Genomic DNA, 13,414 nt, shown 5'->3' with positions numbered 1-13,414 from the left:
ACCCTCCCTACTTCTCTTTTGGGAACCAGGGAAACCACCCCTTTGCTTAATGGAGCCATAACTTCCAATTCTAAAGTATCTCTTTTTTGAAGATCCTTAAGGCATATTTTTTTAACAAAAAAGTTGAATGGAAGAGAAAGGAATTCCATCTGATACCCATGTTTTATAACCTCTAGAATCCATCTGTTTTGGGAAACGGACTCCCAGTCAGGAAAAAACTGTAACAACCTTCCTCACAACTGACTTCTGGCATCATTGCTGTTTGCCCTTAGATCTACTTTCCTGGGGCTTGAACAAAAAAAGCTAGATCTTTTAGGAATTCTCTCTTTTATCACCATGCCTTCCCCTTTGTTTTCTAAAATTGGACTGGGGTTTCCAAAAAAGGTAGGCTTCTGGGAAACTGGGAACCCCTTCTTTTTATCAGAAGCTCTTTCCAGAATATCATCTAACGAGGGGCCAAAAAGCCTAGAACCTACACAGGGGACTGCACAAAGTCTAGCCTTAAAGCCCTGGTCTCCTTTCCACAACTTTAACCAGATAGCGCATCTGGCAGCATTTGACATGGCCGCCGATCTAGCAGAAAAACGCACTGCATCAGTGGATGCATCTGTTAGGAAATCAGCTGCTCTAGGGAAGGTAGGAAGAGAAGAAAGTAATTCTTCTCCAAGAGTCTTGTCCTTAATATGAGACTCAAGCTGATATAACCATAACCTTAAAGACCTAGAGACCCAGGAGGCGGCAATAGCAGACCTAAGACTAGTGGATGCCGATTCCCAAGTTCTTTTAAGATAAAAAGAGCTTCCATATTTTTATGCACTGAAAATACTCTATGAAGTTTAGAACCCATTCCCTCAAAAACTTGGTTAGCTATTGATTTATGCTTTATAAGGCTTTAATAAAAGTTCAGTATCTTAAGCCAGAAACAGGGCCCTCCGAAGACGAAAAATCATCGGAGCTATTGTGGCTGGAATTTAAATCATCATCCTCCCCAGAGTTTTCAGAATCAGTCTCTCTACTGTAACCGGCCCTTTCTGGAGACTGTGGATGATTTCATTTCAGGGACTTAATAGATGATTTAACTTGTGATCTCACCAAAGCCTTAAAGGGTTTCTGTGGTCAGAAACAGGGCTGGACTGGCCTACCGGGAAAATTCCCATTAGGCCGGTAGCCCTGATTGCCGCACGGCCGGCTGAAAGAGAGGAGGCTCCTTGGCCGGTGCAGTATATTACACAGAGGAGCCCATCCTCCCCAACAGCAGACTCCGACACGGAAATTGCCCGGAGCCTGACTCCTCCCACACATGTGACAGATCACATGATCATGACATCACGGAAGGTCCTTTAGCCTGGTAGCTGCTGTTTGTGCGGAGCTGTCATCCGGCTGTTCAGGGCTGTCAGGTAGGAGGCTGACGAGGTCTTGATGGGCCCGGATGTGTCAGGGCTGTAGGAACCGTCTGCGCTGTATGTTTGTGCGTTATGTAGCAGAGGCTCGGACGCGCTGCATCTTGCTGGCATTATGCATTTATAGTGACTTCATGTACAAACCGGATTCCCAAAAAGTTGGGACACTAAACAAATTGTGAATAAAAACTGAATGCAATGATGTGGAGATGGCAAATGTCAATATTTTATTTGTAATAGAACTTAGATGACAGATCAAACGTTTAATCCGAGTAAATGTATCATTTTAAAAGGAAAAATACGTCGATTCAAATTTTCACGGTGTCAACAAATCCCCAAAAAGTTGGGACAAGTAGCAATAAGAGGCTGGAAAAAGTAAATTTGAGCATAACGAAGAGCTGGAAGACCAATTAACACTAATTAGGTCAATTGGCAACATGATTGGGTATAAAAAGAGCTTCTCAGAGTGGCAGTGTCTCTCAGAAGCCAAGATGGGTAGAGGATCACCAATTCCCACAATGTTGCGCAGAAAGATAGTGGAGCAATATCAGAAAGGTGTTACCCAGCGAAAAATTGCAAAGACTTTGCATCTATCATCATCAACTGTGCATAACTTCATCCGAAGATTCCGAGAATCTGGTACAATCTCTGTGCGTAAGGGTCAAGGCCGTAAAACCAAACTGGATGCCCGTGATCTCCGGGCCCTTAAACGACACTGCACCACAAACAGGAATGCTACTGTAAAGGAAATCACAGAATGGGCTCAGGAATACTTCCAGAAACCATTGTCAGTGACCACAATCCACCGTGCCATCCGCCGTTGCCAGCTGAAACTCTACAGGGCAAAGAAGAAGCCATTTCTAAGCAAGATCCACAAGCTCAGGCGTTTTCACTGGGCCAGGGATCATTTAAAATGGAGTGTGGCAAAATGGAAGACTGTTCTGTGGTCAGACGAGTCACGATTCGAAGTTCTTTTTGGAAATCTGGGACGCCATGTCATCCGGACCAAAGAGGACAAGGACAACCCAAGTTGTTATCAACGCTCAGTTCAGAAGCCTGCATCTCTGATGGTATGGGGTTGCATGAGTGCGTGTGGCATGGGCAGCTTGCATGTCTGGAAAGGCACCATCAATGCAGAAAAATATATTCAGGTTCTAGAACAACATATGCTCCCATCCAGACATCATCTCTTTCAGGGAAGACCCTGCATTTTTCAACAAGATAATGCCAGACCACATTCTGCATCAATCACAACATCATGGCTGCGTAGGAGAAGGATCCGGGTACTGAAATGGCCAGTCTGCAGTCCAGATCTTTCACCTATAGAGAACATTTGGCGCATCATAAAGAGTAAGGTGCAACAAAGAAGGCCCAAGACGATTGAACAGTTAGAGGCCTGTATTAGACAAGAATGGGAGAGCATTCCTATTTCTAAACTTGAGAAACTGGTCTCCTCGGTCCCTAGACGTCTGTTGAGTGTTGTAAGAAGAAGGGGAGATGCCACACAGTGGTGAAAATGGCCTTGTCCCAACTTTTTTGGGATTTGTTGACACCATGAAATTCTGATTCAACATATTTTTCCCTTAAAATAGTACATTTTCTCAGTTTAAACTTTTGTTCCGTGATTTATGTTCTATTCTGAATAAAATATTAGAAGTTGGCACCTCCACATCATTGCATTCAGTTTTTATTCACGATTTGTATAGTGTCCCAACTTTTTTGGAATCCGGTTTGTATTTTGCGGACCGCAAAATACATACGGTCGTGTGCATGAGCCCTTAGGCTGAGTTCACACTTCAGTTATTTGGTCAGTCATTGTGAGCCAAAACCAGTAGTCAAGCCTACTCAGACATAAGGTATAAGACAGTAATGGTGAACCTTTTACAGACCGAGTGCCAAAACTGCAACCCAAAACCCACTTATTTATCGCAAAGTGCCAACACGGCAATTAATGGTGGAAAAGTCTAAGGCATATTGGTACACCATAGACTTTTTCCAGGGAGAGGGCTCTGAGTGGCACCTCTGGTACCCGTGCCATAGGTTCGCCACCACTGGTTAAAGGGAAAGATCTGCTCCTGTTCTGGGGTTCTGACCCGCACCTGTTTTTGGCTCACAATAACTGATGGAAATAACTGATCAAATAACTGAGGTGTGAACTCAGCCTTACCCACTAGAGAGCCAGTCTCTGGAAACAGGCGGCATAACGACACCACGTCTCCGCTGACCAGTGATCACCATGATTTGCTAGTTTCTGAGCGTAAATCGGAAAACCCTTTCAAATTGTAGCGCTGTAACCATTGACTGTTCACTGATGGTTTGAAAAATCATCTGCGTCCTCTGACGCTACTCACCACCTCTGATCAGCAGTTCTGCAATAGTACTGGCTCAGAAACCTCAGCTCTGTTAGGGCTCCTTCACACGGGCGGATGCCGTGCAAGTAATCCGCTACGCCAAGCCCCGCTCCGGACAGCAGAGACACGAAGCATTAACATGATTGATAATGCTCCGTGCCTCTCTGTGACCTTTTTGCTACAAAATCACAGTGAAAACTTTATCTCACTGTGATTTTATAGTAAAAAGCCAAACGCTGTCTGGGTATGCTGAGAGTTATAGTTTTGCAACAGCTGGAGGCATCCTGGTTGGGAAAAGCTGGTCTACTGTGATAATATGAACAATGGGGGTTCTACAAAAGAGTTATTGTGGGGCAAAGTTCATATTCATGTTTACACACGTGTTTTAAAATTAATGCTTTCCCCTTTTCTAAACAAGTAAATAATGACGCAATGCTGTGGGGCTGGTGTGCAACTTCCTCCAGTCCGGCCCTGATCAGAAATAACATTATGTAGCTGACTAACATTAGCGATGTGCTACTGTCAGCAGTACATAACAATGTGCTTTATAACTCCCGGCCTGCCGTCGTTCTCCTAGAATAAAGACTTTTAAAATATGCTAAAGAGCTCGGTCTACGCACCCTTTGGCACCTCCAGGTCCAGTTGATTGACTTTCGAGTTTTTCTCATCGTCCCATAAATCCCACGCCTGCGCAGTCCCGTTTAGTAATCGGCGCAGGGGCAGTGAGTGAAAGACGCGCTTCTGCTGCCGGCTTCCTCACTGCGCCTGCGCCGAAGGAAGGAAGCAGGCAGCAGGAGCGTGTCCTTCACTCACTGCGCCTGCGCCGAGTACTGAAAGAAACAGCACCAGCGCGAGATTTATGGGACACTGAGGAGAACTCGAAAGTCAATCAACTGTACCTGGGCGTGCCAAAGGCTGCGTAGACCGAGCCTCTAGGTGCTGAAGCAACGCCCCAGTAGCACCTAGAGGCTCATTGGCATATTTTAAAAGTCTTTATTTTAAGAGAACGGCAGCAGGGAGTTATAAAGCACACTGTTATGTACTGCTAGCACATCGCTAATGTCAGTCAGCTACATAATGTTATTTCTGATGACAGAAACCATTTAACACTTTTGGATAAAGATTGTGACTCTTACAGAACCAATTTATCCACACATCCCTGACATAGTGGTCTAACATAAGAGGTTGGTAAAGCTACTCTACATCCACTACATTCTTTATGCTTAGATGACTTTTTAGGTGTTTTTGCTACCCATAACACCAAAAGCAAACAACAATCCATAAATATTAGGAGAGGATATCTCTCACCATATGTAGAGGTAACTTCCCCGCTCCTCAGGTCCAGTACCGGGCTTTTGTGCCTCGAGAGTTCCAAGGGGTCGGAGCGTCCTGAATCACCCAGCTCCGACATTGTATCCAGACACCGAATCCAGCACAGCACTGTGTGCGCAAAAATAGAGCCGGCTGCCTTCTCCTGCTGCCATTTATAATGCGCCTTGGCCTCCTTTTAACACTCGGACCAAATGTGTAATCCAGCCAGCAAAAGGTGCCTCCTCCTCTGGCGTTTCATCACACGAAGTGATTTCAGGACGCCGGAAGCTTACCGCCGCCCGTCCCTAAGCGCATGCTCAGAACGCGCATTGTCTCCCAGTAGATATCTTTCAGAAGGGAAGAAACCTGAACTGAAGTGTGGTGGCGGTGTGAACCATTTTCTCTGTTCCCTGTCCTGGGTGGGAGGACCTAGTCGCATGGGTGCTGTCATGGGTGAGGGGAAAAAGTACTCGGAGCACCATCAAGTGTCACAAATCCCTCCCCCTCCCCCCTACACACACACTCAAGAGAAAGAGCAAAGGTACAAGAGTTTCTAACCATGGTGATCTACAGGGATATAAAGGCCGATGAATATCTGCTGGGAGAGGAGGTCCCCCGAGATGAATCGGGGTCCCAAACTCCCAGTTAGGGGAAGAGGAATCCGGCGCACAGATCGGGTGTCATGGATCCTCACCCCAAATCTCAGGACATCTTCAGTCCACTGTTATCAACATAAAATGGTGACCCCTAAAGGGGAAAGGGGCAGCAGAGAAAGGACAGATGATCACTCCCCCACCATGCCCGTGAAAAGGGAGAGCAGAGGGAAGAGCAAGCACGATGTCCTCCTCCGCTATCACCATATTATCAACTTAGAATATCAGATGCAGTCCTCTGATGAGGTTCTCCACTAAACAAAAGAAAAATAAAACTCAAACAGGGGGCCAAAAAATGAACAAACATTACAAAATTGCATAATCCTGGAGTCCAGAGATTGGTGAAGCTGTCATGTCCACATTCAAGTAATTTGTTTAATTTACATTCTTCCTTACACCGTGTGTTATCGGGGTTCTAGACATAAATCCTACACCGGTGGTGTCCTGGGTTTCACACCCAATTAGGGAAATTGTGTAATGAATATTGCAGCCACCTATAGACTGCATCCAGTAACATTTTTTCCTAAAATGGCTGCTTCACGTGTGAGGACATGGAGAAAGGAACTATGGGAAGGCGGGATCACCCATAATGCCATGCATGTGCCCCCTGCTCTACCCCCCCCCCCCCAGTCTCACCGTCTCACCAGAGCTCAGTGACAGGCCAGCATTACCCACAATCCTGAAGCCACAGACCGGCATCAGGACGTTCTGTGTGGGCGGAGGTAACATAGCCCTTCCCCCCAGCCTTTGCCTGCACTTGCTCCAGGCTGCAAGGCCCAAACGTCAGACTGGGATGACCGGGCCTTCTGCTGCATCTGACCCACAGGCTCTGACCTCAGATGCCGGACTGCAGGAGCTCCCAGGACCCTCCTATTAAAGCACCTGGTACCATCTAGTAAGAATCATGCAGCAGTGTCTCTGGAGGAGGGGGTGCAGAACTGCTGGGGTCACACTCTCATTGTAGCAGCCCTGCACTGCCCTCAAGTACTGATGGTCACTGACCTGCGAGTTCCCACTGTCAGCTCTGTGTTTCGCCTGTGCCTCCTCCTTGGTGCTCCCTGTGACCCCTCCTGGGTGCTCAATGTGACTGCAGGGCACAACCAAACTGCATGCTCGTGTGGTGCTTTTGACGTGGCCGTGCTGTGTTTAATTACCACATGGCTGTCTGGGCCATAGAGGGCTCTAGTTAAACTAATGAAGACAACATTGTGTAGGTGGTCTGCATTGTTAATGGGTGGGGGGCGCGTATAGATTAAGAACCAGAGTCCAAAAAGTTTTTTATTTTATTTTTTTTCAGTACTTGGGGGAAGCAAACCAATACTGCTAATAAAGGAATCTGTAAAGCTATGTCACACATTGTGGCCGAATCAAAGCCAGATCCCCCACAACAGTGTGACATCCACACGTTCCCCACAACAGTGTGACATCCACACGTTCCCCACAACAGTGTGACACCCACACGTTCCCCACAACAGTGTGACACCCACACGTTCCCCACAACAGTGTGACACCCACACGTTCCCCACAACAGTGTGACACCCACACGTTCCCCACAACAGTGTGACACCCACACGTTCCCCACAACAGTGTGACACCCACACGTTCCCCACAACAGTGTGACACCCACACGTTCCCCACAACAGTGTGACACCCACACGTTCCCCACAACAGTGTGACACCCACACGTTCCCCACAACAGTGTGACACCCACACGTTCCCCACAACAGTGTGACACCCACACGTTCCCCACAACAGTGTGACACCCACACGTTCCCCACAACAGTGTGACACCCACACGTTCCCCACAACAGTGTGACACCCACACGTTCCCCACAACAGTGTGACACCCACACGTTCCCCACAACAGTGTGACACCCACACGTTCCCCACAACAGTGTGACACCCACACGTTCCCCACAACAGTGTGACACCCACACGTTCCCCACAACAGTGTGACACCCACACGTTCCCCACAACAGTGTGACATCCACACGTTCCCCACAACAGTGTGACATCCACACGTTCCCCACAACAGTGTGACATCCACACGTTCCCCACAACAGTGTGACATCCACACGTTCCCCACAACAGTGTGACATCCACACGTTCCCCACAACAGTGTGACACCCACACGTTCCCCACAACAGTGTGACACCCACACGTTCCCCACAACAGTGTGACACCCACACGTTCCCCACAACAGTGTGACACCCACACGTTCCCCACAACAGTGTGACACCCACACGTTCCCCACAACAGTGTGACATCCACACGTTCCCCACAACAGTGTGACACCCACACGTTCCCCACAACAGTGTGACATCCACACGTTCCCCACAACAGTGTGACATCCACACGTTCCCCACAACAGTGTGACATCCACACGTTCCCCACAACAGTGTGACATCCACACGTTCCCCACAACAGTGTGACATCCACACGTTCCCCACAACAGTGTGACATCCACACGTTCCCCACAACAGTGTGACATCCACACGTTCCCCACAACAGTGTGACACCCACACGTTCCCCACAACAGTGTGACACCCACACGTTCCCCACAACAGTGTGACATCCACACGTTCCCCACAACAGTGTGACATCCACACGTTCCCCACAACAGTGTGACATCCACACGTTCCCCACAACAGTGTGTCATCCACAGGTCCCCAATAACAGTGTGTCATCCACAGGTCCCCCATAACAGTGTCATCCACAGATCCTCCATAACAGTGCGACATCCACAGGTCCCCCATAACAGTGTCATCCACAGATCCTCGATAACAGTGTGACATCCACAGGTCCCCCATAGACTCCATTTACACGTCCGTGGAATGGGTCTACATCCGTTCCGCAATTTTGCGGAACGGGTACGGACCCATTCATTCCCAATGGGGATGGAAAAGAGGTGGACAGCATACACAGTGCTGTCCATATACGCATTTCTAAGGGGGCGCTGGCCAAGTGTATTGCGGATCCACAATACACTACGGACATGTGAATGGAGCCTTACAGTGTGACGTCCACACGTTCCCCATAACAGTGAGCATGTGCAGCATTATCTCCATTCACTGCTATAGAATTTTTAAAAATAGCAGAGCCAGTGATCAGCTATTATCAGAACACTCATAGCATAATGGAGGATGACGATGAATGCACACTGTGCTCTCCCTTCACTTCAGGGGCCCAGATGGGACAATACCTTTTTTCCAGCTTGTGGTTTTTTAAACTGCACCATGGAAAAACAGAAGTGCCCTGGCCTTTCATAACGCAGGGTCCATGTCCACAATTCCCATTGAAAATGGGAAGGAATGAAAATCCACGCCAAAACTGCATCAAAAAGTGTTATATAAAATTATTTAAAAAAATAAACATCCAAAAATTACTCTGTGTGAACATACCCAAAGAGGCTGCAGGATCAGCAGCTTACAGTGGAAAGGCTAAAGAGATATTGTGGCGAAACCAACCTCGCCACTGGGTTTTGGAGGGGCCTGGTTGCCAGCCTCTTGTCCCAGGATTATGGCCCATACTAACTTTGAAGGAGAAGACAGATCGGCCGCACAGCTTAAATCTGTGAATCTGTTTTGGGCCGGAAAGCCATGCTTGCGGCCGGCCAAATGTGACTTCCATGGAATTCGGGAACCCCTGCTCGGATCTGGGCGATTTTTGGATATGTTGTTTACCCAGATCAGAGATACCCATGGATGTATACATTATGGGGATATGTGGGGTTTTGGGGGGTTTTCTGTGTTTTGGGAAAAATGTGTGTTTTCTGTCTGTGAGTGATTAAGTTAGCCCATTACGTTTGGTAATTGTATTTTGTTGATTGCGTCTCAGACAATGCCAGTGTGTTAGTTAATTGCGTCTCAGACAATGCCAGTGTGTTAGTTAATTGCGTCACAGACAATGCTCATTGTATTTTGTTGATTTCGTTACAGACCTAGGGAAGGGGATTTTGTGTACAATTGCTGGGAAGGTTTCAATACTGTAAATGCACGTGATTGGCTAAAATATAAACTGTCACAGTCTTTTACAAGGGCCCCAGGGGGAGTGTCCCTTGCTAGGAGACCAGCATAAAAGGCTTAAAAATAACCCATTAAAGAGTTCCTGTTTTACATTCAACATAGAGCCTCATCTTATGTGTGTGGGGATTGCTATACGTGTATACTCCCCTGGCTATTACTCCTAGCTCTTGCAAGAGCTGTTCCTGTTCCTGGTTCCTGTGGTGGTTTTTGTGTAGAGCAGAGTGCTTGGAGTCCTCGGGAAGCATCCATCAACGGAGGTACCCGGTCGGGCTGCTAGGAGATCCGTTACAGATATAATATGGCATTCTACACTCAACTGCTGTGGTTGAAACCGTTGTCTGTGCCTACAAAGTTGTCAGACTGCTAGTCCAATATTTCAGGATTTGGGGCCCCACATTCATTTCTGCCCAGGGTCACACCTTGTCTAAAAAACGGCCCTGCATGCAGCCAATCAGCAGCCAGCCAGCCCTGTGATGTCACAGCCCTATAAATAGCCTCAGCCATCTTGGATTCTGCCATGTTCCAGTGTACTTAGTGCAGGGAGAGACGTCAGCAGGCGCTAGAGACAGTAGTAGAAACAACTTCATTGTGCTAAAAAAAACTATTTACGTTCAGGGAAAGATTATTCAAGGTGCAGGGAAAGGATAGGGAGGAATCATTCCACAGCATTTATGTAGAACAGGGTTCAGTAGGGGAGGTCACAGCCTGGGTAATAGGAACAATCCTATTACACCTTGCTGCACTGACTGGGGATCCAAATTGCCATTATACAGCTCTGTAATTCCAGCAAACCGTTCATGTTATTGGGGTGCAAGTGCTGTGTGATACAGCCATTAACAGAGTTTATTACAAGGAAATATTTCTACAGTACGCGTCTTATTTGCCCTTGTGCGGTGCAGTTATATGTGGTAAAGCCCCTTTTGCCGTGTATTAGTGGCAAAAGAAAAATATATTTGCCGTTCAGGTGTGCAGTTATATGTTGTATATGTTGTATTAGCTGTTGTGTGGTGAAGTGAGAAAATTACTGACTTTTCTGGGGTGTTTTCATCTCCTTTTTTTTCATTTGATCTAACACTGTGGGTCACTCTGTGGTCTACTCATGCTGCTGCCACCTCCACAGTATGTTACCTTGCCACTCTGTGGACTACTCATGCTGTTCCCACCCTCCCCACTATGTCATAGGGTCACTCTGTGGACTCCTCATGCTGCTTCCACCTCCCCACTATATCATAGGGCCACTCTGCGGACTTCTTATGCTGTTTCCACCCTCCCCACATCCTGACTGGGCCACTATTTTGCCTTTCGGCCTGGCTGACATCATTTATTTGACCCTTCTTCTGATGTCAGAAGGAAGGAAAAATGAGATGCACAACGGATCCTGTCTGTGTAGCAGATGTAAGACCTGTATGGTCCCATCAGAATTGGCTTATGATTTGGTAGTCAAAAGCAGGAGTGGGTACAAAACACAGAAGACATGCAAATATTCCATTCACGTGTCATCTCTGTTTTTGATCCACTCCTGTTTAATTTAGGGCATTAGCAATACTGATGGATTACTGAGAAAATGCTGACTGAGTGAAGGCGGATGCTCCACAGACAGGATCTGTTTTTTCTGGGTTATTGTTCTGATGGATCAGAGGAAGGGCAAATTAATCAGTGACGTCAACACAAACTTACTGCTGACACCCTCTCCACTCTGTCGGGGGGCTGTCACAACCAGACATCTGAGAAGCTCTGACAGATGCCTTTCAGAACCTCCTCCTTGAGCTTTCTTTGTTTTGGTTTTCAGTTCCTCATCTCGTTAGCCTCTCTCAGCTGTCTTGTAGTTGGACTGATTGCATCCCTTTAAATTCCTCCCCATAATGCATTAGTGTGCGGTTTATACAACTTCCTGGAGAGTGTGTGCATGCTGATCCTATTTCCCAGTCTTCTACAAGATAAGTGTTGTACATTCATTTGTGATTTTATGTTTGCTGGATCCCAGGTGACACTGACTCCCTCCGTGTCTAGTGTAGGGAGCCGGTGGTCGTGTCCCCTCACTATTATAGGGTGTTCAGGTGTTATACAGTCGAGGTACGAGGATATGCGATCATCTACCATTGGGATGTTCGAATAGGCCGAGCAGTCAGGGAGAGTGCCAGGTCTTATGCAGGGGTCTCCCTTTTTGTTCCTTAGTTTTGGATCCAGTGAGTCATATGTTCATTTGTATTGTCTTGTTACCTATACACCTTCCGTGACAGGGGCTCTACTTGTATAAGCGTTTAATATTACAGGTTCTGTAGACATCTATGTGGAATCAGCTGACGACGGTGTAAAAGGAGTGCGCTTCTTCTTGACGCCATCATTGACCTGTAAGGCTGAGTTGATACTTCACTTATTTGGGCAGTCACGGGGCCAAAACCGACAAAATAACTGAAGTGTGCAGTGATTCTGCATGTCATTCGGACTCACATTATTCCACTTCTAATTATAAAAATCCATTAAATGGAACCCATCATCAGAAGAGGCCTATTTATTTATTGTATTTGTGTTATACATTTATATAGCGCTACTATATTCAGCAGGGCTATACAGACATTAGGATCACACTGTCCCCAATGGGGCTCACAATCTAAGTTCCCTATCAGTATGTCTTTTGGAGAGTGTTATTGACCTATTTACATGTCTTCATTGTTCGAGATGCCAGCTTTCAGAAACAGGTTTTGTACAATTTGACAATCAGGTTGTTTGTAGGAAAAATCCACTTTTGAAATGTACCTGATGTCATCAAACATAGCTCAGGTAGTCACTGGGGCGTACCGCTGGATGAGGCGAGACACAGCGTCCTCTCCTCCATAAATACAATAAATAAATAGGCCACTTCTGATGACAGGTTCCATTTAATGGATTTTTAATAATAGTCGCTCTCTATTTGCATCAAAACATTTACTAAAAAAAACTATTATTCCAGTGAAAATGAAGAATTTATTACTTTTTGAACTACTAGATACAGTCTATAAGTGCCTCCAATATTGGTTACACAACCCCCCCCCCGCCCCCTGTTTGGGTGTGAAACTAGGACACCACTGGGTTTACAATTTATGTCTAGAACCCGATAATACACGGTGTAAGGAAAATAGAGAACTGCTCCCCTATAAAACCTCTCTGCACATACAATAATCCTATATGTTGTCAGACCGGGACTGTGACTGTTCTCTGAGGTGTCAACAAGGGACCATTTAACAGCTGCCATGAGATATGTTGGGGCCCCATATACTGGGATTGGTCAGAGCCCCTGGGGAGAGTGGGGTATAGCATTGAAGTCTTTAGCAGGAATGGGTGAGCAGAATGGCCGGCAAGCTGTCACTGACCACTGGGGATTTGTCCTCCTTTGATTACTTCTTTAGGGCAGAACATTGTGAGATCTTTATGGTCAGACAGGCAGCTGCTACTGTTCATTGGTGGCTCTTTTATTTCAGCTCTACCATAAGGTTTTTCCTATTCCCAAAAATTCAGAAGTGTCAGTAAAGCCTCTAAGTACTACGGAAAGAGGGTTCATAGAAGTTATAAGAATGGGTGATAACCCCAACCTTCTGATCAATACTGTGGGACACCTGGTATCGGTAACAATTGTGTGCTAATAAAGGAAAACCTGTCAGAAAGTACAATATGTGACCCAAACTGCCACCACTACC

At 46.6% G+C, this 13,414-nt stretch overlaps 1 protein-coding gene across 2 annotated transcripts in view; it reads right to left on the bottom strand.

Annotated features, from left to right (window-relative positions):
* Nucleotides 1–13,414, bottom strand: part of LOC122934329 (gastrula zinc finger protein XlCGF57.1-like) — a 114,259-nt gene that overhangs the window by 24,746 nt on the left and 76,099 nt on the right. The gene's annotated exons all lie outside the window — the stretch shown is intronic.

Source organism: Bufo gargarizans, chromosome 4 (genome assembly GCF_014858855.1).
Source record: "Bufo gargarizans isolate SCDJY-AF-19 chromosome 4, ASM1485885v1, whole genome shotgun sequence".
In the NCBI taxonomy this organism is placed as follows: Eukaryota; Metazoa; Chordata; class Amphibia; order Anura; family Bufonidae; genus Bufo; species Bufo gargarizans.
This window is presented reverse-complemented; position numbering and strand designations above follow the sequence as displayed.